General features: G+C 47.5%; 1 protein-coding gene across 6 annotated transcripts in view; it reads left to right on the plus strand.

Moving 5' to 3' along the window:
• The window catches only part of DAG1 (dystroglycan 1), a 53,600-nt gene that overhangs the window by 5,721 nt on the left and 24,501 nt on the right, over nt 1-23,378 (plus strand). The window contains exon 2 of one of the 6 annotated variants that reach the window (XM_080387496.1): nt 2,930-2,993. The exons of 3 other annotated variants lie outside the window; for them this stretch is intronic. The gene's annotated coding sequence lies outside the window, so the exon portion shown is untranslated. Of the gene's footprint in view, nt 1-2,929; nt 2,994-3,024; nt 12,193-20,775; nt 23,155-23,378 lie in introns of those variants that run through there. 2 more of the 6 variants (XM_080387497.1, XM_080387498.1) reach the window with 2 other exon arrangements.

A 23,378-nucleotide genomic window follows, 5' to 3' on the forward strand; every position in this document is an offset into this window, starting at 1 on the left:
CCAAGGGCTAAGGATTGGTTTTGGATGAGCTTGAGTATTGAATTACGACAGGTGATGGGAAAGCCTTGTGCCACTGTCACAGCTTCAGATCGTGACGTGGGGGCTGCCTATGCTGTTGGTCCCTTGCTGCTTCTTGTGGCACTGCTTGCTTCTTGTCACATAGGCTTCTTCCCTCTTTCTTGTGCAAGATCAGCCCCCAAATGGACTCTTCCAGGCTCTTTGGGAAGGGCATCTCTTCCCATGAGGCCTTGAAAGGAGTTCTTTGTTGTGTGGGTTTTTGGGGACTTTTTGATTACAGGGGAGAGGGACTAGGAGTGGTTGATTAAAAATGATCCCTGTCTCTAGTGCTCGGTTATTCAGCAGTCCAGGATGCTGCTCATATACTTTAATCAGAGTGGAAATAGTTGCCGAGTCTTTCCAGTACAGCTTCTGTGCCTCTTCCGTGAACTCATTCTCTAAAGCAGCCCTTCGGTATTGGTCTGTAGCTGAGAGTTTCCTCTGCAGCAAGGGAAAGTTTCATCAGGCCTCCTCTAAATATTGCTGAAATAATGCGTAGAAGCAGAAGGTGAGATCTTTTGTTATCTTTGTGTTGTGAGTCTTGGGATTCCTACAGGATGGTCTTACATAGATGTGAGCTTCTAGGTGGCTAGTGAGAGGCATTTTGAGCCAGGAGGCAGAAAAAGGTAAATGTGCTGATACCGAGTGCTTTGGGGCTCTTTTTCCTCTAAGGAAGAGACCTTCCCTCTAGATCTGCTTTCTCTGAGAGTTTCCCAAAGTAGGGATTTCTTCTAATAAAATGGTCTTGCAGTCATCTACAAATACAGAGTTTGATGCCAGTAGAAAATCTGGCGTGGTGATTTTGATGTTGGGATAGCAATGATATGAATACTTGAGGCTGCAATGATTCCCTGTTCATGTCTCTTAGACTTTCTAATTAGGTCTTGACATCTGTGGAGTGTAAGCTCTGTGCTGTAGGAGCTGATTCCTGCGTGGTAGACCATGCATGGTGTTTTCCCAGCCCAAAGGAAATGCTTCTAGTGGAATTTTTATGATAGTGCCTGGGGCCTGCATTAGAGAATAAAAGGTGGTTATTCTAAAACCTTCTCTGAATTAAACTTTGCAGGATCCTTTTGGGACGATACACAGAATCAGTGTAGCTGTGTCTCTCTTTCTCCAAAAATTAGGCTTCTACCCCTACAGACACAGGGTTAAGACTGGCTGGAGGCGAGGGTGAGACTATGCCAGTTCAAAGGGAGAATCTTCCTCTAGTATTTTTCCTTAAATTCAAAACCCCCTTGCCTATCTGCTCCCTAAAGTCCTCTGCATCTTCCCTTTTTCCTGCAGGCTGTACAGTAGCACATGCTTTAAGACGTGTTGGAAAGTGTAACTTCAGTAGTACTGGCAAGTACTGAACTTAATAGGAGCAAACAACTTGTATCATTGATGTCATTAGCTCTTGCTTTGAGTTCATTTAAAGCTTCTGCCATGTGGTATTTGTGTGCAGAATAGTTGTCATACGGGGTGCGTAAGTGGTTTTGCAAACTTTGGAGTGCGGTCACAGTGTGGATCTGTCCATCCTGTGTGGAGTAAAGCATCAGGAATAAGGCAGTAAACCTTATTTTAATTAGTGTACAGGTCAGATCAGGTGTTTTTCAGGCTGGGTACTAATGTTTTTGTTGTGGCAATAATACGGAAGTGACTTGGACCAATGATCCCTTGTAATCAAAAGTCTGTCCCATGGTGCTGTATGTTTTTATATGGTGTCAGTTCCCCAGAGTGAGTTATTTGGCCAAAATATGAAACTGTCCTCTGCATGGGGAATTTTGTGCTTCCAGCGGTGTTTGTGAAGCTGGTGCTTTATGTGTATCTGGGTGCCAGCAGCCTTGTGCTGGTTGCTCTTTCAGCAAACAGTTTATCACATCGTGGAATAAAATTTTGAGTATCAGTGTGGTGGGCCTTTGGAGGGGTAAGTAGTTTGATCTGCTGAGAGTAACAGTTGCTGAGAATAAATACAGATCTCCTTCAGAAACATGTAGAGGAAGCTAAGGCAACATGTTGTAATAGTGCTGAGTGCAAAACCCCATGAACCCCTGGTAGTAAACTGTTTGTAAGAAAAGTGTAAGAATACAGCTTTATAGCATCATGAAAACCTTGTAATCGAAGCTAAGATGAGAGGGCTCCATTTGCTACTGGCAAGGATGTAAAATTGTATATTGTGGACTTAAAGCATTGAGAAGGCAGTGCTGTTCCCCTGTGTGGTAATGGTGATAAGCCGGGATAAAAGTTGTGTGTGATTCTGTCTGCTGAACATGGCAGAGTGAAGTACTCTGTGATTACCATGGCTAATTTAGGCGTGAGAAGGTTTGCTTAAAAGCCTCGTTCAGAGGCGAATGAGCTTCTGGAGTCTAGCAGCAGGGCTCCAGACCTGTGATGTGGTTCAGTCACCACCCTCCCCTCAAACCATTGTCCCAGCGCTGGTACCAGACCCTCCTCTTCCTTCTCCCTGCCACTGGGTCTGAGCTGATATGCCAAGGCCTGCCATGCTCCTGAAATGTCCTAGTTGTTGGGTCAAGTGGAAATGGCGCAAGTGCTGCTTGCCTCCGCCTCCTGCTTTCCCCCTGCCCCAGCAGCGGCTGCAGCAGTTTGGAGCCAGGACCTGCTGGGACAGGTAGAGCTGTGCATCGCTTGCTGGCGCTTCGGTGACTTTTGATCTGCAAACTGGATGTGGCTCTGTGAGCTCAGCCTGGTCTGGCAGGCGACTGTGCCTGGCCTGTGGCTGTCCCAGGGGAGAGGGGTTGTGGTAGTGTCCTGCCGTCACAGGAAGAAGCTGTTTCCTGCAGACCTCCGTGTGCATCCTGGTGCTGTGCACTTTGCTCTGGTGTGACCCAGCTCAGCAGCCTCCAGCCTTTTTCTTTTCTCTGAATTGCAGACTCCTAAAGCTTCCCCTGGTGGTGCATAACTTGGTATAGCGAACTTAATCCTGCTGACTTCAGGTAAGCCTTTTTGCACCTTTTATGGATTTCTTAGAGTCTGTTCACACGCTGGTTGAAAAGCATTGCCTTGATACGATGCTTCAGGAGATCGTTTGAGGCAACTTCTCCCCTGCTCCGTAAAGAAAAGCAGAGAACAGAGAAGTCAGTGAGATTTAGGGTTTGATTTTTTCATGAAGTTAAGATGAAAATGAGGTAGTGCAGATAGGGGCTTTTTCTGCCCTCTGCCCTTTGGGCCGTGTCTGTGCATACCTGTGTTCTGTGATGGGCTGATCAGCTCAGATCCTGCTGGGAAAGCAGTCCACCACCAGCATGAGGGAGATCCCGGAGAGCAAGGCTGGGTGCAGAGTTCTTCTCTGTGAGTGTCTTTTGGACTAGTATAGTATGCTGCTTGGGTCACTCCAGCTGAGAGCCTGAGAAAGAGTGCTTCACACGCTGAAGTCCTATTTTCTGGTCATATATGGGAATTCAGGCTAGCTAAGCTGACTCCCTATGCAAGTGTTTAGGGGTGGAATTCTTCTTTAAGCAGTGACTTAGATGATGTTTCTTAGTGAATTCTGCACAGCTGACTCTAAGCCCTGTTTGGGACCAGCAGTCGTAAGCTGTGCCAACTGGAAAAGGTCAGCCGAAGCTAGGAGCTGCCTGGGCACACATAGGTGTCTAGTTTGGAGGGAGGAAGAGTCACCCTCAGTGTCAGCAGAAGCAGAAGGCTTGGCTCTGCAGCCTGAACTGGTCCAGGAGCAGACACCTTTAACTTCCCAGTGTGGCAGTGTCGGCTCTGGTTCAGGGCAGACCCAGGCATGTACAGAAACTTGTAAGCTTGAGGGTCTGCATCTCAAAAGAGCAGAAAAGCTGTCCGCTCCCCGCTGGGAGCGGAGGAAGAGTCTTGATGGGAAACTTGGTGATGCAAATGTACTCTAAGGAGACAGGCCTGAGGATCAGCTGGAGTAACTGAAGTGGCCAGTGTTCTCCTGCTTGGGCTTTGTGGTAGCAGCCAGCTGAGCTGATTTGCAAAGCACTTTCAAAGGCAAACTGTTGTCCTATTTACCTCACCTCTCCTCAATGGAGAGGAATTACCTGTGTCAGCAGAGCTGGGAGGTTATTTTTTCTATTTGAGGCTTGGTTGGGAGGAGTATACATTTGAACTCTTCTGGGTGTAACTAGTTAAAGATCCTTCTGGAGCAGAAACAAGGCAAAACATTGCAGCTCCCCATCTGGGTGATGATCCTGAACGGAAGCACAGCCCTTTGGGGAAAATGGTGCTACATCAATAGCTGATGCTGCCGAGCAGACTGCATAATGCTCCAGGTTTTTATCTTCGGCTGGTCTCCTGGACTCAAACAAGTTGGCGATGCGGAGGCTGTTTGTGCAGGAAAGAGGTCTTGCAGCAGCATCTCGTTCCATTTGCTGTTGGCAGACTTTAGAGCAGTCCCTTGCATAGAAAAGTCACATGAGAAAAGCATTTAATGTATTTTTAGATGTCTTTTAAAGTGGCTTAGTGGCTGAAAAGAAACCTGCGTCAGGTCACTCGCCTGCTTGCTGCAGTTTGCCCAGAAGTGCTCGAGCGGACTATTAATGTGGAATAGATCCAGTCAGAGACTTCTGCTGTAAGGGAATTGTGCTGCCTGCTACCAGGATGCAGCTGGCTGTGGGAGATGGCCCTTGCTGTCAGTATGTGCTGCTTAGATGCTGGTTAGGACAATAGTGGGAAATTAATGTCCGGCTGAAACCAGTTTAATTTCTTTTTCTCTTTATCTTTTGGAATTGTTTGGGTTTTCTTTGGTGACTTAGTGTAGTGCTCTTGCGTGGCACAGTTTTTTACAGGGTCCAGATTTGGCATGCTCAGCCTCTTGGTTGGTTTGAGCTGGTGCTGCTGGCAGGGGGTGTCCTGCCTTTCCTTCTCACTGCTGTAAGGGAAAAGAGAAGTCATCTTGCAGACCCCACATCTAGCTGGGAAGCCAAACCGGATGGAAACTGTCCTCTTGTTTGTCTCTTGCTGGGTTTCTTTAATGTGTGTCAGCTACCCCATCCACTTCTCTGTGCAGCTGTAATGCTAGTACCAGCACAAAGGGAAGAGAGAAGAGGGATGGGAGAGGTGGAAATGCTTCCTCTGAAAGTAACACCATCTTAAAATGACCGTGAAGCTGGCTGTGATGCTGCTGTGGGTCTTCAAGCAGGCCGGGGCATATCTGCCCTGTGAGGAAGAGTCAGGGAGAAGGTTCAGCCATTCCTTTCTCTACAAAATGTTGAGTTTCCAAGTCTCTGCCAATGTGGAAGAGTTGTGCTGCTTAAGGGCCTCATGTTGCGTGATCTCTTGAGATCTTTATGAGCCATTGAATAGGAGGAAGAGTGCACCGGGGTAGGAAGGAAGCATGATGCAGTGCATTGCCTTGCGTCTGGGACAGGAGTATCGCTGTAATGCATGCACAGGGGGGTGGAAGTACGAGCTGGAATCCTGGGCTGCGCATATGGGGGGAGTTTGTTGGTGTGTCAGTTATTTGGTGCCTCTTTAGTTGCTGGGCTGTTATACTAGTGCCTACCAGATAAGAAGAAGATTTATTTCTAGGAGTCCTGCCTTTTCAGAATAAGCTGAAAGAATGGGAAGTGATGGCAGGTGAGGAGAGCAGGGGACTTGAGAGAAGCCTCCTTTAAGAGCAGCAGTATTTATGTAACAGCTAACACAAAATATTAAAGTAAATAAGACAAGCTGTGATTTTTACCTTGAAGCATCTGGTGAGGTGACTTTTCAGTGAGAGTGTGTAGGCAGGTGGGACAAGAAAGCTGGAAAGTTCCAGATCACTAGCCTGGTTCTCTGAAAGGATTTTGACTATAAATGATGAAAGCGTGCGTATAACCAGAGCAGGAGGAAGAAGCCAGACAGAGTGAAACCTGAAGAAACCTTTGTTCATATTTATTTACTAGGGTAATTAATAATGGGAAGAAGTAGCTGGGAGGAGACTATGGCTTTCCCATCTCTTGAAGCCTTTGACTCAAGACAGTGTGCAAGATTGACTTCAAGAGGTGGGAAACTTCAAGGACCTGTGTGACAGATCTCGCTATGTGCTGGCCTTCAGCATGAAGTGGGCATGTTTAAGAACATAATCTAAAATACAAACACTGAGCTTTTCTATACAACCAGTTAAACAAAATGTGTATTTAGCAAGCAAATTTGTTTTTCTTGTCCCTGTCACTTAAAATGAGTGTGGCTGTGGTAAGAGCTCTTCTGAGATGTCGCTGTGTCTCTCCCAAAGCCCCAAATCACTACTTAATTTATGCTGCCTCAATTTGAGCCCAGGTTTCTGGAGATGAATTTTAATGGTGAATGCAGAGCCAGCACTGGAGCGTGGTGTTTGTAGGTGGGTATGCTGGCGAAGGTGGTCTCTAGGGGTGCTACTAAACTGGTGCCTGCCATGTGTTGTCTGGGGCGGGTTAAAGCCTGGTGCGTGCTCCTGGGCTGCGGTGAGGCAGGAGAGCGGCAGCAGATGGACGGCTGCATGTGCCGCTGTCAGGAGTGCCTTGTAGGGAGATGTGCCGGCTGCCAGCCATTTCTGGGAAGGCTCCTGGGGCTGGTGGCTCCTGTGAGCTTTGCCCACGGGGCTGGGGATGTGTGTGCCTGGCGTGCTCCCCTGGGCGCCTTTTAGTGCATGTATAAATACCAGCAGGTTTCAGATGCATTGCAGATTCCCTCTGGTCCTTTTTTAAGCCCACGTCATAAATAGGTTGGTGCTTGCTTGTGGGTCCCAGTGATCTGTCATTAGAAATGATGTAATGATTAAACTCAGCTTTGTGATGGCTTTCCTGCAGTGTTGCTCTCCTAGGTCTTGTTTTTCTGTTCTCTTCAGGCCTGAGCATCACAGGTGCCAGGCAAGATGCATTTAGGCCCTGGAAAACAGTTAATTTAGCAGAACTTGCTATTAAGCAACATTTCTCACAGGGAGCCACACCAGCCGCAGTCTCTCTTCTCTGTTTGATGCAGACGCTGATTGTGCTCACTCTGCTTCCCGGGGAGCCCGTCCCAGCTACAGCACAGTGTTGCACTAGATTGTACAGTTCATGCTCTTTGGAATAAGTGTCATTTAAAAAGTAGCCAGCCAAGAAAGAGCACAAGATGTAATTCCAGTAGAGTTCAGGGGTTTTTTTCAGGTTTTGGGTTGTTGGGTGTTTTTTGGTTGTTTGTTTTGTTGGTTTTGGTTGTTTTTTTTTTTCAGGACAGTGGTTTCTATTAAAGGGAATTGGTAGTGCCTGACCTTTAGCCATGGGTGGGAGATGAGCTTTGAGGGTGCATCCCTTCACTGTGGGGCCGAGGTGGGTTTCTGAACTCCTCCAAACAGCGCAAAGCTCAAATCAAGACATTCCTTGCATGTCTGGTGTTTTTATAGTTAACCTGTGAAGCTTTTGTGTACGAAGCAGAGGTCCTGGGAAGGGATGAGAAACAAGCTATTTTTACTCCATCACAAATAGGGCTTGGCATGTTTATTTTAGACTCTGGTGCTGCTCAGGCCAGTGTAGGGTTTTTTTATAGTCTTCTACTGTTACTATCAGATTAAAAAATAAAGTTGAACTCTGGAAATCACAGGAAAACAGGGTGCCCTGATGTACTTGGCTCGCTCCGAGGAAGCTGCAGGGAGGAGTTGGTGGTGTTGCCTGTGCTGTGCGGCATGCAGGTCTCGAGGTCCCCTGCATATCAAAGAAGTCTTTGAGCCACCAGCTGACAATGGACTACATGCCCTTCTATTGCATAAACTGCCCTACAGAGAAACAGTTGCCTTGGTGGGTGTCCTAACTGGATTTTAAAAAAGTTCCCAGCTGAAAAACTTGAAGAGCTCTGGGTAGCAAGAGCAGAGCTTGGCCATTAGGTAGAGCGATGCTGCAGCAGGTCGTTTGCTGCTTCCTGCTCCAGAGAAGATTAGAGTTGCCAGGTCACCAGCATAGCTTTGATTCTTTTTTTTTTTTTTTTTTTTTTTTTCTGCAGAGAAGTTCACCAGGCAGCAGGAGGTGAAATTAATGAGACTGGCTCGTTTTTCTCCTGGCACCAGAGTCTGAAAGAGGGAGGATTTAGGTCAGTGCTGCTCAAAGAGTGGGAGGACCTGAGATGGGTCCTGTCCTCAGCCCTGCGTGGCCAGCTCTCTGGCCTGGCTGACGTGTGGTTGAGCAGTGTCCCTTTAATTGCATGTGTGCTTTATGCAAGCACTTCAAACTTTTAAGCTCTTTACTATTATTATTGTAAGTTATTAAAAGTGAAGTCAATGGTGTGTTCACACCATGGTGGTGGCGTGCACAGTTTTCAGTGGTGGGTCGCAGCCTTTGCATGTCAGGCATTGTACAAATGTGTAACACAAGCAGCCCAGATTGCTCCTGCCCACGCAGGCTTAACCAAGCTCCTTTGCTTAACCAAGATACCTAGACAGCAGCTAGCCCAGGCTTCAAGGCTGGGAGATCCCAGCTGAGCCCTGGTCCGATCCAGCCCCATTGGGGTGCAGGCTGGTCTGAGAGACTGTGGTGTTTATTATGAAGCAGTACTCTACTGAGAAGCTAGTTGAGTTATTGACTATTTAATCGATTCACTAATAAACACCGCTGATACTAATTTACAGTTAGAGCATTTTGCACACTTACAACTCTAGTAATTGTTACTGCTAAATCTGATAAATCACACTGCTGCTGAATTGCAAATCTGTCACCCTTCCCTCCCGTGCCACTTCGCATTAGGGTGCGAGTCTGTCCTAGTTTGCCCTCCCAGGCAGCTCTTTTGGACACAGACTGGGTGGTGAGTCCAGCATATTGTCCAGGGAGGTTCCCAGGCATGCCGGGGGGTTTCAGCCTGCACATTGGGGTCCTGGCTGTCCCTAGGTGCCCCTGTTCCTACCACAGGAAGACTGACCCTTCCTTTGTTCTTTACATTATACCTTATTCTCTGCTTTTTTCTCTATTTCAGGCCCCATCTCTTCATTGCCCTGCCCCTCCCTTTCTCTGCACAGACTCCCAGATAACAGCCCCTTATTATTTTTTGTTCATCAGTTTCAACTCTGCTACATTCATACCCAAATCTGGCATTCCCGTTACTTGGGCAGTCTCAGCCGTGTATGGCTGTATCGCTGCCATGCTCAGCTTGGTACAGGTGGCCTTGCACATCCCCGCACCCCACAGCTACCCTACAATCGTGGTGCATGTTGGGTGCCCTACACCTAAGACAAATGTCACTAAGACGAGTCACTCCACTTTAGCCTTGATTTCTCCGCCTGCATCCAGTTAAACAGTTTTTTAGTGCAAAAAAGGGAACGTGTTTCACAGGTTTTAGGTTTGCCCAGCATCCTTACTGTGGAGTTGTTGGAACCGCTGCTGTGGCTCCCTGCAGAGGTCCCAGCTAGCCATGGCCAGCAGTGTTCTACCAGGACCTCCTGCTTGCAGCTGCCTCTGAAGAATTTACAGCCTAAGCTGTAAGGATGAGAAAGCAGATAGAGGGGTCATCTAGCCCTGTTCCTTCTGAGTGATCATGATCATGGAGCTTCTCTAACCTGCTTTAGCTGATAACTCATGAGGAACGCTGGGCAGGCAGCTACCTGCCCCACGCACCTGCCCCAGCAGGCATGCCTTTTCCTTATCTCCCCGGCAGGGAGAAATGTGGTACCTTGGGGGTGTTCTCCCCCTTTCAGCAGCACCCAAGCGCTTGAAGAGCAGGAGGTTTTGTGGTGAGGGCTGGTGTTTCAGCTTGGTTGTTATCTGTTCAGTTGACTTAAATCTGGCTCTCAAAAATAGGTAAGGCAACCAGGCTTGGAGTGTCTGGTCTGTTCTCCAAAGAAAACACATGCTTGGCCACAGCTGTGTGTTTTTTGGATTAAGCAGGCCTGGATTTATTTGCAAATATTAATATGTGTGTACTGTAAAGCAGTGGTGGAAATCTATATTCTGAAGGTTAAGCTGCATTTTGTCGGTACCTCTGGTGCACAGGAACCTGTATCCCTGATAGGATGGGAGCTTGGAGTGGGAGAGCAACCAGGAGAGCTGGAGTGGAGGGATCTGCCCTTAGCCATACCTTTCTATTTGCTAGTGCTTTGGACCTTCCAAAACCATGACTGCAGTGTCTGGGTTTTCCCTTTTTGTCTGTCAGGCGAGAGGGTTAGATATCACTGAATGCAGCGTGCTTGGCTTGAGGTGTGTGGGTCTAGACCTATTTGCAGGGAGGATACGCAGGTCTGCATGCAGGATGGTCTGTTTTTCCTCTGCACACTGCTTTGCTGTGCCTTCAGAGGAGAAGGGCCTTTGGGGAGCTTTGGCACATCTGCGGTGTAGTTGGTTTGTTACGTGCAGTACTTGCGTCCTGGCAGCCTTGTGCACTGCTCAAACGGAGCTCCCAGAAATCGCTGCCAGTTGTATGTACTGTGGCTTTGTCAATGACAAAAATACCTAGTTCTAGAGAGAGTTACTTTGCATGCAGGATTACGGGTTTATTTTCTTTTGCTTATTGTGTGGAAAAAAAGAAGAAAAACATGGATTTGAAAATAAAACCGCTGTTGTTGGTTTGTGAATAAAGATGTGTTAATTTACAGGGCTTGATGTGTTGGTAGACACCTAATGTTATAACACAAAACAAATACCTTTTTGTAGAAAAGCACCTGGAAAAAACCCCAAAGATGATCCTATGTTATGCCTGAACTAACACAGCACAGTTTTAAAAATTGGCAGCAAATTGGCTGATATCACGCAGGTCTAAAATTTGAAGCATTGCACTGCACTTCACTAATAAGTTTTGAAATGAAGTGACTTAAAAATACTTATTTATAGAAAAAATTCACAGGGACTGGAATGCAACGATACTAACGCTTAAAATATCCCTGGAAGAGTTGTATGGCTGGTCGGTGTTTGTTTCCCAAACTCTTACTTTCAATTCTTCCAAACGTTTCTGTGGGTCTTTCAGGCAGCTTTTCCCTGGGGTGCTGGGAGAGCTCCACACCAAGCCCCCAGCAGGGGAAACCCACTGCTCTTGCCTGGCAGCCCTGGAGCAAGGGGCTAGGGGGGCTGCCTGGGGGGCTGCAAGCCCCTTCCCCAGCTGGTGTGGGAGACCCTTACGATGGGACAGGTGCAGCTGTGGACTTGGGGGTTAGCAGAGGAATTCAGCCCTTTGGCCAGATGACTGACTCATTCCTTTCCTGGGACGAGCCAGTCTGTCCCTGGTGAAATGGCCCTTCCCAGTGTCCTCGCTGCCGAGGGCTCTCCTCCCAAGGCTGGCGTGACCGTGGGGAGTGAGCATCCCACCACACACACCAGTCCTCCTTGTGCACCCTAAGTAATGTGCTTTATTTCTTTTCTTTCCCATGGTCGCTGCACTTGTTTGCACCTGCTTGTCCCATCCTCCTGGTTTCCTCAAAGCTGGGAACCTGTGGGGTGCATTTTTAGCAACAGAATATCCCTAATGGGCAGCTCTTACCTCTTAAATAATCCTCTCGAGGAAGAGGAAGCCAGAAGGGTTGGGGGAGAGTGTTTATAACTATCTCATTGCTTGCAGCTTCCAGACCTGGAAGGAGTTGAAATCAACATGTTTGTCACTCCCACAGAATAAACAGCCTTGCGAGGACTTGGGCAAGCGGAGCCATGGCTGTCTTTCTGAGGCTGTTGTATAGTTTTGCTTTCTGGGGCAAAGGCTACTTAGACATCTGGATTGCATTGGGGATTTTAGGGGAAACATAAATTATTAGTTCGCTGTGAATGGAGAATGACTTTGATTGCTTCTTGAGCGTGCTTTCACCAGCTCACTACTGCACGGGCTAAATCCCCGTTCTCCTGCCTTGGAAGGAGAAACCGCAACTGCGGAGGCTGTTTGCTGTGTCCTGGGAACAGGGGCCTGGGCAGACCTTTCCCGACCTTCTGGTGCATTGAGAAAACATGCTCATTTTATGGGCAGTTAATTTATAGAAAGTTCCTGTTTAAATTTCCTCCCAAGAGCTGTAAAACCAGAGGACAGCTGCACCCATTAGCCAGCTAATCAAATGCTGCTCACACCTGGCTTGCCCTCCCCTTACCCTGGCTGCTGCTAACTTTCAGGTCCTTCGTAAGAGCAAGTGTGGCAGCTTTGGGAAATACCCTGAAAAACTGCGCTGGAGGCTGCTCTGCAAAGGGGGTGGCTGGCCAGTGCTCGTGGCTTTGGGATGCCCTGTTTGCCGAGCCACAGCTCATGGGGCTGGTCTCCTCCCCAGGAGCGTCTGGGGTAAGTCGGGTTTTGTATTTCGTTCACTCTGGCTTATAAAGGCACCACTATGCTGTCTGCCTTAAGGAGTGGTACTGCCTGTCGATGGAAATAACCACCGCAGTCTGAAATAAAAACCTGGTTTGCATTTTGCTTCTCTTCCAGGCAAGGGGAAAGCTGCATTTATTTCCTGCTGCCTTCTCCCTCCTTCCCCAAAGACTGCAAATAGGCAAAAACTCATAGGCTTGTTCGCAGTTGTGTGTGTTTATCTTTCAGTGAAAGGAAATTACTTTTAGATGGGTGCTGGGCACCCAAACTCCAGTAACCCTGCTTTGCCTTGGCTCCCTGCGGCAACCAGGCTGATAGGATTTCAGTACGGGTATGCGCTCTAATAAATTTGATCCTAATGGGTAATTTTGATCGAATTTGACAGAGAGGTTGGGATCTTAAAGACACCAGGCTCTTGAGAGCTCCTCAGAGCTGCTTTTTCCTCTTCTGACAGCAAGAGGCTTCCCCTCTGCTTCGAGACTTTGTTATATTTTACTGGTGTATTTTCTTTCACCTTCTTGCCTTGTTAAAACTAACTTGAAGAAAAGGAGGAACTTCCAGCCCATGTCCAGGGCTGAAACCCAGAACTAACTACTGCTCTTTCACTCCCAGAGCTATCTGTTGCTGCTCTGAACAGCTGTCCTGCCCGCTCTCCTGGCTGTCCATGCTGATCAGCCTCCCGCTGTGGGGAAGGCAGCAAAGCCTTAGCCCTTTTGGGGAGGGTGGCATGTTTTCACCTGTATCTCTCTTTTATTCTAGGGGGTGGTTGACCGGTGCAGAAAATTACTTTGGCCTGGAGGCTGCAGAGACTTTTCTGGAGCCTCCTGCTTTACCTGCCAGGAATTTAACAGATGTATGATGGCAGGAATTAGTAAAGGGGAACGCTTAACTCATTACAAGTTTCTGAACCTGGGAGGGCACCTGGAATAAACCCCCTTCAGCAGGTTCCCCGATGTGATCCAAGAAAACTGTCTCTGGCATGATCAGGGCCTGAAATCTCTTCGTTTTGCTTAAGCTCGTGCCTGTTTCCCTTTCTCCTCTGCAGCAGTTGATAAGCAGCCCGTCCCTTCTTGGGGAGAAAATGCTGCAGAAAGAAATGCCAGGAATGTGAACAGCAGGTGGGGACTGGCAGATGTACTTATCAATCACGACAGGCTGACGAGTGGTTTATTCCTCTGAAGAGCTACTGTTTGCCTCTGCCTTGGTTTGCGGGTGTCCTCTCCAACCCCCTCCAGCCTTTACTGGAGTTCAAGATAAGAGCAGGGCAGTTTTCCCATTTTTTCTGGGGCATGGCACGCTCAGCTCCGTGCAGGACTCCCTGCTCCAGGAGGCCAGAAGAAGGGGGAGGTAGAGGCAGACCCTCTGGATCATGCTGGAAGGGTCATAGCAGCATACATAGTAAATAACATGCTATATCTTGGGGATGGGCTTTGGGAAATCTTGCTTCTATGTTGCCCAAGTGGAAGGCAGACTGGATTAGTTAATTGAATTTGCTGCACTGTTGCTTTTCAAAACATGACTTCGTATCTCAGAGGAGTCTGGAGTTACTTCTATGGACAAAACCCACAGGATTTTTTAAGGTGGTGATATTTGAGATCACCTGCATTCACAAGTGAGAAGACTGCAGCTCTGGATTGCAGACCTGCACCTGTAGAAAGGGGAGCAGGACCCTCTGGTCATGGGAGGGGGTGGGTCTGAAGGGATTCGGCCATGGTGTGAGTAGTACTTCTTGAACTTGTTTTTTTGCTGTGGCTGTACCAGATTTTTTTTTGAGCACCTTGCATTTCATATGGAGATGTTGTTTTGTAGCAGGACAACCTGATTTACATGAAATAACAGGCTGAATGGTGAAAAGCCTTTATCTGTTGATCTCTAAGCAGCTTTCCCGGGTGTGTTGACAGTGTATGTTACAAGCAGAGCAAACCTGCTGTCACAAATGACATTATAGATGTTTTTCCCAGCCCCTTGTCTTTCTTTCTGGCTGATGTGCTTGTGTCAGAGTATGTTATCCCAGTGCTTTGGATCCACTCCAGTTCTGCATGCTGGTCCTTGCAAAACCCAGAGTAAGGAATAGACACGTAGGTGATGTGATTAGACCTCTCCTTCAATGACTTGTGGTCTCTTTTGCTAGGCTAGCTGCTTCAGCTGGTCTGGGTAATGCTGTTTGCAGTGCTTCAGGGCACCCATCTCCAGTCTGTGATTTGCCTTCACAGGGACACTGCTGATGGTAGGTAGTTGATATATTTAAAAAAATATGAAGGCACATCTGCCCTGAGTCCTCTTAGTAGTTTTTCTTTAGATTGTTTCTTGGTTTTGTGGAAGAAAGAAAAAGCTTTCCCAAGGAAGAAAAGCAGGAAGAGTGAGGGAGCAGGCAGTAAAGATCTTGGGAATGTGCCTTTTTGCAGCAGCAAAATGTTATTTTCAAACTCTGCTCAGGCAGCACCACCTTGCCTAAACAGGGCTTGTATTTGGGAGGTGCTTCCTTCAGGTTTTGAAGTAGTTTAGATTCTGGAGCCAAGGCAGCGATTTAAGCAGTGATGCTAATCACAGAGCTATTTGCATTGCTACCTGACTGCATTCTGCGGAGCAGTAGCACCTCGCCTATGGACTGGTTGGAGGCCAGCATCCTGCCTGCTCCCTGCCGCTCCGCTGCCGAGCGTGCAGCTCCGCAGTCCTGCCCAGCTCCCGACTGGAAGTGGGTCAGCCGGTGAGTAATGTTCCCGTGGAGCTGCCTTCGAGGGGAATTACCAAGCAGAGGCTGGGACGGAGCAGGGCGTAGCGGCAGTAACAGGGAGCATGCACATCCAGATGCTGTAAGCCCCTTAGCACATTCTCAAGAAGTTGCCTCCCAGTTGAAGTGATTTGGCTGGAGTTCCCTCTTGCATGTCTTCCCTGAATTAATTCCCATTTGGGGTGGATTCTGCCTAAAACGTTGGGTGTGGGATAGCCTGCTTTAGCTGCTGTAGCAATTTTTTCCTCTGCAGGCCTGCGTGGAAGAGCTGTGATTGTCTCGGTGATGGTTTCGGTGACACCAGTCACACCAGCTGCTGCAGAGACTGATGGTGGAGTTGCATTTAACTCTTGAACTTATTTGCTTGCACTGGAATTTCCTACTGTGTCCCCGCGTCAGGCTTTGTTTCAGGTTTTCAGCAAAAGCAGTTCAGCCATTTCCAAGAGTTAAAGGATTAAAAAAAAAAAAAAAAAGCTTTAGGTTGTCAATATTTAAAAAACCAAACAGAACCTAACTGCTTGCCTTAAGGTACTTGGTCTGGCACAATGGCTGGAAGGTGGGCAGCACCCCCACCCCCCATCTGATTGCAAAGGATGTGCCATCTCCTCTCCCAGAAAAAATGCCCCATATCTCAAGTATCTGATCAGGCTACAGGCATCTGAAAGGCACCCGGTTCACCAGGGCTTTGTAGACTTGATCTGCCAAGTTAAGGTTTTCAAAGGTCCTGCCGGTCCAAGGCCTCCTCCAGCTGGGCCAGAGGGGGTGAGTCATTGCCGGGGGGTGGAGGGAGGTGCTGCCATCCACCTCAGTGCTGGGAGCCGAATCCTGCCTCCCCTGGGCTGCTTGCTGACAGCCGGCGGTGGGTAAAGGGTTTGCCTGTCTCAAAGGGGTGAGAATGGGATGAACTGTGGTGCTTGCTGTGACCAGCTCATGGATGATAACCTTAATTCTCAGGTATTCTGACTTTTTTAACTCATTATTTGTGACCTTGAGGTTTTAGGTATTGTCTGTGTTACCTAAAGCAACAACATATGCTGTCGAGAGAGGGGGTTTAGGCTCAGCCTACAGCACTGAGCAAAGCTTCTGGCTGATAGAAGGTTTTGGAGGATAAATGAGTGGCAGTCTGGCTGTGCTGCCCTGCGGTGAGAGGGACCGCTGTTGTCCCTGAAAGCTTTTTTTCCTGTTTTTTGTGGAAGGTGCTTCAGTTCTGTAACCTGGTTTTGTTTGCTCTGGGCTTCGCTGCAACAGGATAGCAGAGGCCTTTGGAGGACAATACTGGATTTAGGATTATATTTCGGAAGTCCCCAAACTGCACCATTCATGATCATTATAGTGTGCTTCTCGCTACAGCTGCCAAGCAGCTGTTGTAGCTGTTGTCATACATGACTTTGGGAAGTGCCAGGTACAAAACTGCCTGCAGAGTCCGGGCCTTTCCAGCAGGAAAGCTGAAGGCTCAGCGAAGCTGCCCTAGAGACCTTGTCTGAAATGCTTCCTTTGGGGGAGGGTGGTGAATGAACCCTGGCTATCTGCTGCTTTAAAAACCACTAACTGCTTTATGTGAAACACCTTTGTGGTGCGGGGGAGGGCATCCTCTCCTGTCCAGCGCACAGCTGGTGATGCTGTGGTGCAGTGTTGTGGTCCCTGATCAGAGACCTGCTAAGTGAGTGCTTGGTGGCTGTAACTGGTAAGCCAGGTTATTTTTGGCATAGCATCCCTGCTTTATGAGGGATGGGCTGAGCTGCTAAGACCACGCTTTTCCCCTACAACCCGTTATTAAGCCCAGAAGAGGCTCAAATGCCAATTCAGAGTTGCTCTTCAGAGGTGGGCTGCTGTGGAGCTGGAGGCTGATCTTGGCTGCGGTATAACTTTTTTTTTTTTATTTTTATACTTTAAACCAGCCCCTCTAGATGAGGAAATGGTGGCTGTGACCAGGCTTTATAACTGGCTGTGCTGAATGACTTGTGAGTCACCTGTCTGCATCTGGGCTGTTCTGCATCCTCCAAATGCCGTACAATGTGCAACTACATCCTGTGGGACTGACCTGGATCTCAGCTGAGACCTTACAGGTCATTGCTGAACCTACAGTCTTTTAATGACAGTAAGCTGAGGAAATACTATATAACCAGTGAAGTAAAATAACATAAGCAAAGCAAAGCTTTGGTGCACGTGACTGGGTACCTAATTGCCGCGCCTGCCACCTGGGGAGTGGAATTGCTCTCCCGCTCAGGAGGCTGAATGGGACATACTGTGATAAGCACTTTAATTGTTTCCCCACATCTGCAGCAGCACTGTAAAGCAAAGGCAAGCTGAACACACCTTCAGAGCTTAACGGCCTCTCTGTAACTCCATGACTGCATGTTTCCTGTGGTGCTTGAGCATCTCTGTTCATACAGCCCTTACGCTCTTGCTAAACTGTTTATGTTCCCCTATGCCATTTGATAGCAATAAGCAATCAGGTTTTTCTGGGAAGTGTTTCAGATTTACTTCGGTGTAAGAACAGCCATAGGAATGTGACTGTGAGTAGTGAGGAGAGTCAGTGGGTGCTAACGGGATGCCCTCTTAAACTAATTACTGGGATTTGGGCACTGCATTAGTAACAATGATCAGGCGGGTGCTGAGCAGAAATCAAAGCAAGAGTGACTTGCGGGGGGCGGATTCAGGAGAAAGGCTTGGAGTGATTAAGGGCAAACGTATTTGTCTGCTGTTACATGCTCTCAGGAACACTTAGGACTATTGTGGGTGGTTGTTGGGCTGGGAAGTGGAGTTCTCATTTCTCTCTCAGGGTCGGCACAGACTGTGCCTGGGGCTGGGCTCTGCTCTGGGTGCCGCAAGGCAGAGAAGATGGCCCTGTGGGAGCAGAGCTTGAAGTAATGGAACTATGGGCCTAGAGGCACTGCTGTTGCGAAGGATTATAAAGTCTGAGTTCACCTAACTTGACTAAGAGATGCAGGCATGAAGGGGAGAGTGGGTTTTCGGTGAGCAAAGAAGACGTGATGCTTGGCTCAGGCACGAACTGGTACAAAACCCAGCTGAGTGCTGGTTTAATTTCCCCTTGTTGCCTCAGAATGGTTCCTGAGGCGTGTATTGGAGCTGTGATGCCTTTGCCCCTATTCTTGGGATTCTTGCAGAGGGTGTAGGAAGTCACCACGTGCTCTGCCATGTTACTTTGCATTGGGAAAGAAGTTGGTACAGGATCTGTTCCATCTTCTTATTCCGTTTTTTTTTCCTCTTTACAACTTAAATTCATGTTCTAGTCTGCCGCTTGAGTCAGGAGGTGGGCACAGCTGTTGCCATCTTCCATGTCTGTGTGCAGCTGTGAGTCCGTGCTGCTGTCCCTTCACAGCTCCTGACTGTCACCTACGAAGCAGTAGGACACTGTCAGCGTGCTGGGAAGGCAGGGCAGTCTTTTTAGTCTTCTGTGTGAAATCTGCAAGAGCAAGTCAAAATAAAGGGATGCAGTAAGCGCTCACGGTATTTGAAATACTGTAATTTGGGTTTCTTCCCTCAAAAACATTCAGGTGTTGCATAGGTCAGAAAGGTTGGGAACAAGATGGATTTCCTATGAGGAAGAGAGAAATTACTGAATTTTTCTCATGTGGCAAAACTTTGGGACCGTTTTTGAGGGCTGATACCAGATACTATGCCAACTAGGTAACTGTTGCAAATGTGTTACACTGTGTGGGCTCTGTGGCAGCTTACTAAACAAAAACATCAGTTTTTCTTGTCTTGTCCTTGCTCTGTCTCTGCCTCCCTTTTTTCCTGTAAGCATTCTGCCTTTACTCGTTTTGTCCTTGGGTGCCAGTTTTAAATAACTTGTCTGGTGGCTGAGGCAGACAGTTTGATCCTATTTTTAAGTCCTTTGGACTTGTTTGTGGAATTTGGGTACTGGGAATGGCAGGATGTTTGTGTTGGAATTACTGTAGGGGGATTGCTTGGAGCAACCCTTGAAACTTCTTTGAGGGTGCAGGGGCAGTGCCATGCTGCTTGCAGAGAGGGGCATGCTGCCCTGCAATGCATTTAGTCGATCTTGCTGGCTTTGTGCCTGTCAGGGCAGTTTCTCTGGCCCCTTTTGGCCAGACCCTGAATGCAGGGTTCCTGGTGTAAGGAATAAACTTGAGCACTGTGACTGAATGGGTCCTTGTATCCATATGGATGGGGCAGAATGTTAGTGTTAAAAAAAAGCGTAAATTCCAGTGATCTTCATTACAGTGAAGTAGTCTGGTCTTGGCTTGAAATAATTCAATTTGTCTCTTGATTTCTCAATACCAGAGCAGGGTGGGGATTAAAACTGGCTCTATCTCTGTGTTGGTGGACCTGTGATGAGCAGCTCCAGCCTTCCCCACTCCTGGCTGAAGCCATTAAGGCCATGGTCAAAACCAGATGAGGGTTATTTTTTAATTATGTAGTGCAGGTAAACAAGATAATTTAGCTGGAAGATAATGCAATGAAATTAATGCTGCAGGAATGCAGTGCAGACTGTGTTAGTATCTTGTCTTTTAAGGTGCTCATCTTTGCCTTTTCATTTAAATCAATCTTCTTGCACCAGAGCAGCTGGGAAGCAGATGGACCTGTGAAGTCACACGCTGTCCTTCTGCCTCGGTAAGCTTGTGCCACGGGTGATCTGTTGCTTTGGGGCTTAAGTGAACGAAAGACTGGCCAGCTCGGGACAGAAGTTACTGTGAAGAGCAGTTTTACTGAAGTACTCCAGCTGTTTTGGTCCCTGGTCTCCAAGAGGAGAAGGCACCTATAAACATGTGCACCTGCAGGAAAAGGTTATTAGTTTGATGGGTTTTGGTGACTCCTGAATTTCTGCAGGTTTAGGAGAACGTGCTGCCCAGCTGGAAGCTGCTGATCTTCAGAGAGGTAATTCCTCCTCCAGAAGCTTTCTCTGTCTCTGTGGCATGGGAGCAATGCTGCTTCATTTAGCAGCTTTCCCATTTTATGCTTGATGGTTAAAGTTGGAACATTTATGTCTTGTTCTGCCAAGAAGCCTTTAGAATAGTTTTCATGAGAAACATCAAAAGTTGCAGGTCTGCGGCTGATGCCCTCGGTGCTCTGCATAAATCACTGGGTGGTAAATAAATTTAAATGAAGAGCTGTGGCAGTCTTGCTAGCTGACTAATAAATCAGAGCTGAGCAACTCCATAAAGTTTAATCTTAATGCCTTGGCTTGGAGTTGTAGGGTGGGGTGGTAAAGCCGATGGAATGGTGGGATGTTTCTAAACAGAATGTGCCTGCCCTTAGTTACGCTGCCACAAAGAATATAAATGATGCTGCATACGTAACTGAAGCCCTGAAAATTTGGGGGTTTTTTTGGTGTTGCTTGCCTTGTTTTGTGTCTCCGCTTAACATCATCTGTTTGTGCTTTACTTCCCTTTGGTAGCAGCAAGCAGATCTTGTGCCCAGTCCCTGGGAGGCAGGGGAGAGATCCTAAGCCTTGTGTTCCAGTCCCGTGCTTAGTGTCAAAGCCCTGGTGCTGTGACATCAACCTATAGGAAATTATGGTGCTTAAACGCTTTCAAGGACCTGCTTGAAATATTTTATTATCTAAGGAATTTTGTGGAATACCCAGAAGGTGATTATAAACCCTTGGAATGTGGATGCCTCTCCATGAAGCAGTCCAGCCAAACAACATTTTGAGGCAACTCTCAAGTATGAAGCCTTTCTGAAGATTTTCTTATTTTCAGATTCGGGTTTGATGCCCACAGCCCCTCAGGCTTTGTTCCTTGCACCAGAGGAAACGCCTGCCAAAGCCGCTTGCGTGGGGGCTGCAGTGCCCACATGTCCCAGGGAAGCCTGAACGCTGTTCTGGTGATGAAAACTACCATTGCGTGGCCAAAACGTGGGTGGGAGTGCTGCTGCAGGCCCTCTGGCCAGGCTCAGGTGTACCCACTGCCAGAGCTGGAGACTTGGAAGGGTTTCCTTCAGAACAGGGTTTGGATGTATGGTCATGTTTCCCAAGAAAGTGATTTGCAGGACTGCCCTGCCCATCAGTCTGTCCTTCACCCCTCTAATAGCTCCTGCTTGCTAATTTGATAGAAAGAGCTTTATGCCTTTTTTTTTTTAATTAATTAAAAAATAGGCAGCTGGGTAGGTGGCAGGGGGTTGGATAAAAGAACGCACCAGAGCTCGCCGCACTCCTGTGTGACTTGTGCAACGTGTAACGTGCTCCAAAAGCCAAACCATGGCAGAAACTTCAGCAAGATTTCCTGCCTTGCTAGACAGGAGAGTTGATCCCTCAGGGTCTTTCTCCTTTTGTTTGGACACTTTAGTACTTAATAAGAAAATGTCCAGTGGAAGCTTCCTCTCTGATTAGGATATTCATTGTTTCTCTTCCATGTGGATTCTCTGAAGCCTCATAAGGAAGGGGGTTTGTTCAGCCTTTAATTCAATTAAGAAATGAAGCAAGAGATGCAAATCTCTTTAGCCTCATTGGTTTCAGTGCTCATGATTACATCTGAAGAGAACATCTCCTGCACAGCAGGGCAGCTTAGGGAGGAATTATTTTTCTGGGCTTCAGCTGAGATTTCAGGTGCTGCTGGAGGCTTTTGGGTTGGTGTGTCCCTGTGGAGCGTGGGGTGGAGGAAAGACTGCGGCCACCTGTCAGTGGTGGTGCCTCGGTTTAAACCTGTTTCTGAAGCAGCAGCTTTGATAGAAACCTGCTTTCCAGCCAGGTGACTTCTATCAAAGGTCATTAGCTGGTGTGAATTAGTCTTGAAACAGCTGGTGGATGGTGAATGATACCAGGGGACAGGACACAGTGGTGACTGTCATGCCAGCTGCTCTTGCACGTGTCCTTCAGTGCTGCTGGGGGACGACCTGCCTGCTGAGGAATACAAGATTGGGCTCTGATGCCTTGTAGTCCTTGCATTTAAAAAGTGACATCCTGTATCTTGGTTTTGTGTGCTTTCTTGTCTTGTCGTTGGGTGCCTCAACTGTACTTTCTGGCTAGAGCTGCTGAGGGGTCCTCTAGATATCTCGTTAGACTGCCTTTTAAACAAAGTTAATTTGCTTTTTTAGAAATCATCATTTGTGCTTTTCACAGATGGGGATGGCTGAGACACAGTCTGGGCTCATTGTATACTTGAAGACTTGCATTTTGGTGCAAAAATCAACGTTAGTTTTTAAACTGCACAAAATTCAGCTTTCTCCCAGAAAATTCACTTGTAAACTAGTTAGACCCCCAGGTAAATAGTTTCTGGAGAGTCCAGAATCAGATCGGTGAACACAGGCTGCTATGGCACAGTGAGCCCATGGAGGGCCAGGGGATTTTATGTCGAGGGTCTTACATCTTCTACATCCAATGTTTCTAGCAGTTAGTGCCCCTCAAATCTGAGTGCACTGTCATGGGGACGGGTCTGCTGCCTTGTGTATGCTTAACCAGAGATAACTCTTTTGTGGTCTAAATTAAAATTACTGTAATTTTTCAGAGTGATGCTTTGGTCTCATCTCTGTTGACTGCCTCTCTCCGCTGCCTGCCCTGCCACCTCTGCCAGCCTGGGTGTCCTCTGTCCCAGGGTCTCCCACAGGATGGCTTCTGCTAAAATGCTTTTCTGTTATGCCATGTTCTTATTTTCAGAATTAACATCAAACAGCAAGATACAAAGCTTTCCTTACAAAAGAGACATTTAGAGTCAAAAATACATATTTTATCGTGGTGCCTTGAGTTCTGGCTTTTACTAAATCTTGGAAACTGATAAAGCGTTTGTGTGCATATATATATACATGCCAGTTGTGTTTATCTTCAAAATATGCATTTTTCTGGGATTTGTACGGAAGGAGCTCTTAGTGCTATATTACTGTTTCTTTTTCTTTTAACCTTTTGTAGTTTAATTTCCTGCAGATTTTAGTACTAGCTTTGTCTTACATTCCTTTAAACACAAAATTAAGTATCGGGATTTTTACACTCTCTTGCTCTGTTTCCAGACAAAAGCAGGAGTTGCAAGTAGAATTTTTAGGGGCTTTCTCTCAGCTGGCTGCACACTGGAAGCCCAAGCGAAGCCACAGCTATTAAAGTGCATGCCCTTAGGCAGACAGACCCTTGCTCTGCCCTGCTACAGCTGTATATTTAGCCTATATGCCCTTTCCAATAACAGCCGGGAGAAGATGCCTGGAGAGGAATGCAAGTCATCATTTCCCTGAATGCTGTCCCGGGATCCTGCTATCTGTCACGAAGTGCTGCTGGAGCCAGAAACGCTGCCTTGGTAACTCTGCCTTCTATAAATTGTCCCGTCCCACCCTTGAGTCTTGGGAAAACTCATTTTGTCTGGGTTTGAGCCTGGTTCAGGTTAGCTTGGCTTCTTGTTCTTTTATTAGAAGAGAGTGTGGGCTCTTGTTCCCCATCGCCCTTGTGCCTCAGTGCATTCCACTTTGTTCTCTCCCAGCTTCCTTCAGGAAGGATCCACTTTATTATACCTTTGATGATCCC

Source organism: Falco punctatus (assembly GCF_963210335.1).
Source record: "Falco punctatus genome assembly, chromosome: 4".
Taxonomy (NCBI): domain Eukaryota; kingdom Metazoa; phylum Chordata; class Aves; order Falconiformes; family Falconidae; genus Falco; species Falco punctatus.